The sequence below is a fragment of the Perca fluviatilis genome, chromosome 15 (assembly GCF_010015445.1).
Source record: "Perca fluviatilis chromosome 15, GENO_Pfluv_1.0, whole genome shotgun sequence".
Taxonomy (NCBI): Eukaryota; Metazoa; Chordata; class Actinopteri; order Perciformes; family Percidae; genus Perca; species Perca fluviatilis.
The window spans coordinates 36,850,253-36,854,307 of NC_053126.1; the positions used below are offsets into that span (position 1 = coordinate 36,850,253).

The window sequence follows — 4,055 nt, forward strand, 5'->3', positions numbered from 1 at the left end:
TTCTTCTTCTTTAGAGTTTAACGGCAGTTGGCATCCAAGTCGTTGCATTACTGCCTCCAATATCTATTTATTCAGACCGATACACTACAATTTCCTAAAAACACCAGTACCTTTCAAAAACGCAAATAGATATTTCCTTCCATTCATAATAACACCACTTTCAAGGACATCTGTAATCTTGAGTTCACCTAAACCTAATTTCCGTAGTCCCAGACCCGTTGCTAGACCTCAGTCTTAAGGGGGGCACATGAAATACATGGGGGGGCACAATTATTATTGGCTTACAGTACGTATATGTATAATAATCATATACTCTTGTTAGACTATTCGCACGTAATCATCACGTTAAACATAACCAACAGCAATATGACCAGGTAGCCTATATAGCCTACAACACATTACATAGAAGCAATGTTATGAATATCCATAAAACACTTGACTATACAACATATTAGATGTAACACCAGAAGCATCTCTCAAACATTGCATTTTAAAGCAGTCAACAGAAGGATATGCATTGCTATGCATGTGCCATGAGACACACACGCACGCACGCACGCGCGCGCACGCACACACACACACACACACACACACACACACACACAGAGACTTTGAACCTACCGGTACTTTGAGTGGAGGCAGCCTGTCCTCTCTCCAGTCCCTCCTGTCATTTGAAGCTGCATGCTTATTAAGCCCTTGTCTGTAAATCTTAAACCCCTTAATGAAGAAGGTCGCGTCCGATGATACAGATGTGAATTTCCTGCAGGCATAACAAAATGCAGAGTCCTTTTCCACCGAGTAGCCTACGCAAGCCAGTCCCTGTTCAAATACCAGCTACAGCTACGTTTTTTTTTTAACCAAACATTTTGACTGGATATTTCCTCAACACAACCTGTTTGGGTTTATCCGTCACACCCCCTGATTCAACAGTTAGTTGTGGCCCAAATGCTGCCCCAGTCGCAGTTGCACTTGACCTGCAGGTCCTGCCAGGCCCAGGGTCGGGCTCCACGGAGCTACTAGCATCAGGCTCAGACTGTCGTCCAGGGGCTCCTTCTCCAACGACAACATCAGGAGGCGTCGGTGTCGTATCCAGTTTGGCAGAGGAGATGTTGGTGGGCTTTCAACCACTTACCATGAGGAACTGAAGCGAGTAAGCCGGCGAAAACTCAGCCAGCTTTAAAAAATGTGCGGGAACTGTTGAGCAGCTACACTGACGTAGGCTACGTCACGTCGTAGCCATCTTTCTTTTTAGTAAGGCCGTGATAGGCTGTTGCAGTGTAGATTCCCATCAATCAAACAAAAATCACACCATTGTTTATTTATATTTATAATGTTTTAATGATAAAGAATGCAACATTAATGCAACACAAAATTAGCAACTATGATAATATAAAATTAAAGTAATTTTTTTAAGAGATCTGTGCCTCAAGTGGGGGGGCACAAGCATTTTTGGGGGCGGGCCCGGCCCCCTATGGCCCGCCCATAGCGACGGGTAGTCCAGCAAACATAACCCCTCTTTCTCGGCTATATTTCCTGCATGACATCAATACATGCTCCACTGTCTCCATTACCTCACATACATTGCACTGGCCAGTCGGATGTTTCCCCAATATAAAAAGTGTACCATTTAATCTACTATGACCTATTCTCAGTCTGCTGACAATTACTTGTTCTTGTTGGTTAAACCCACTATAACTCATCCCTCCTTGGCCTACCTTAGCCTGAATCATATGCAATTTCCTCCCCTTATTTCCACCATCCCAATACTGTTGCCACTGTCTGGAAATTTCTTCCCACACAATGCTCTTCCCCTCTGCCTTTGATAGTTTAGTATTCAGTTCCACAGCACCCTTCTTGACCGCCTCCTTTGCCAATTTATCCACTCGCTCATTACCTGGTATACCTGCATGAGCAGGGACCCACATGAACACCACATTCACACCCTGATCAACAAACCTTGAATTTGTAAACAAAATTTCATACACAATTTCTTGGTGATACCTGGCAGATCCTGATTTGAGACTCGACAGCGCTGACACTGAGTCACTACAAATGAGCACATTGCGCATCTTCACCTCTTCCACCCATTGTACAGCCAACAAAAGACCTAACAATTCAACAGCATACACACTTAAATAGTCTGAGGTTCTCCTACTGACTCCAGTCTGACAACTGGGAATCACCACAGCTGCCCCCGTTGCCCCTGTCAGTAAATCTTTCGATCCATCAGTAAAAACCTGTACATAACCACCATAATTTCTATCTTTATAGTCGTAATATTCTTGAACTATGTCAACTGTCTTATTCTTGCGCTTGATATTCAGCAACTCCAAGTCTACACAAGCAATACTCAGCATCCAGGCTGGCATCACAGGCCACAGAACAGTTGAGCAAAATTCAATTTCCTGGACTTTCATCTGCTCTGCTATTTCCTCACCTGTTTTCTACGGAGCCACAACGGCATTTCACCTGTCTCAACTTGCAGAGCACAAACTGGAGCAGTTTTCATCGACCCCAAACAAATCCTCAGAGCACGGGCCTGAATAACATCCAGGTCTGAGAGTACAGATTTAGCTGCAGATCCATATACAATACTGCCATAATCCAACCTAGATCGTATTAAAACTTGATAGATATACTTCAGCGATGTAAAATCCAAACCTGCAAGACATCTCATAACATTGATCACCTTTTTACATTTACTAACCACCTGTCTAACATGTTCTTTCCACGTCAGTCTCATATCAAATACACACCTAAAAAACGAAGTATCAACTCTCTCCAACTTATTTCCATATAGCGTCAGATTACAATCATGGATTTTATTCCTTGTAAAGAACATAGTTTTAGTTTTTTCCACTGAAAACTTAAAACCCCATTGTGTTCCCCAGTCTGCCTCTCGCGTAACTGCATCCTGCATTTTCTTAATCAAATAGTCAATATTTCTCCCTCTTTTCCACATAGCTCCATCATCAGCGAACAGTGATCTACCTATGTCCATCGGAATATTCACATACACATCATTTATCATAATAGAGAAAAGCGTCGGACTCACTACACCCCCCTGAGGTGTCCCATTTTTAACAACAAACCTGCTGGATACCTCAGAAATCTTCACTCGTATGGACCTATTATCCAAAAAAGCCATTACCCAATTGAACATATTCCCCCCAACTCCAATCTGATGTAACTTTATTAGCAGCCCCTCAGTCCATAACATATCATAAGCTTTCTCCACATCAAAAAACACTGCAACCACTGTCTCTTTATTTACTTGGGCTTTCCTTATTTCATCCTCTAAACACACCACTGGATCCATAGTGTTTCTACCTTTCCGAAAGCCACTTTGATAAGCTGCCATCATGCCTCTACTTTCAATAAAATGTACTAACCTGTCATTTATTATACGCTCCATTAATTTACAAATGTGTGAAGTCAATGCAATTGGCCTATAATTCCCAGGCCTGCTTGAATCTTTACCTGGTTTCCGTATTGGTACAATCAGCGCCTCTTTCCAACTCTCTGGTATGTTACCCTCCTCCCAAACTTTGTTATATAACAATAGTAATTTCTCCAGGCCATCAGAATTTAAATGCTTTATCATACTATAACAAACCTTATCTTTACCAGGCGCAGTCATACCCGACTTATCCAATGCTTTCCTCAACTCTCCCATACTAAAAGGGACACTCAGACCATCACCATCACACTTAACTTTCCTGCATAGAGCCTCCATGTTGTCCGCTTGCGTTTTCCTCTACCTCTTTCCTCCGCTATAGACAAATTATCCGAGCAATGCACTTTAACAAAGGTAACTGCCATCAACTCTGCCTTTTCCCTATTAGTCACATCCCCTTCAGTCAGAACTGGGTAACTCCACTCCCTTCTATCACCACCCATCTTTTGAATCATACTCCACACCTCACCCACTTGCGTTGTGCTACCAATCGTATCACAATAATTCCTCCAATGTGACCTTTTTGCATGCCTCACTGTCCTCCGCACTACAGCCTGAGCTTGCTTGTATTGTATCATATGCTGAAAATTATGAGTTC

The 4,055-nt window shown here is 42.6% G+C and overlaps 1 protein-coding gene across 1 annotated transcript in view; it reads right to left on the reverse strand.

Moving 5' to 3' along the window:
* si:dkey-225f5.4 overlaps nucleotides 1-649 on the reverse strand; it is a 24,023-nt gene extending 23,374 nt beyond the window's left edge. Inside the window, exon 1 of the mRNA XM_039823712.1 lies at nucleotides 622-649. The gene's annotated coding sequence lies outside the window, so the exon portion shown is untranslated. The remainder of the gene's footprint in view (nucleotides 1-621) is intronic.
* Nucleotides 650-4,055: the final 3,406 nt, after the last annotated feature.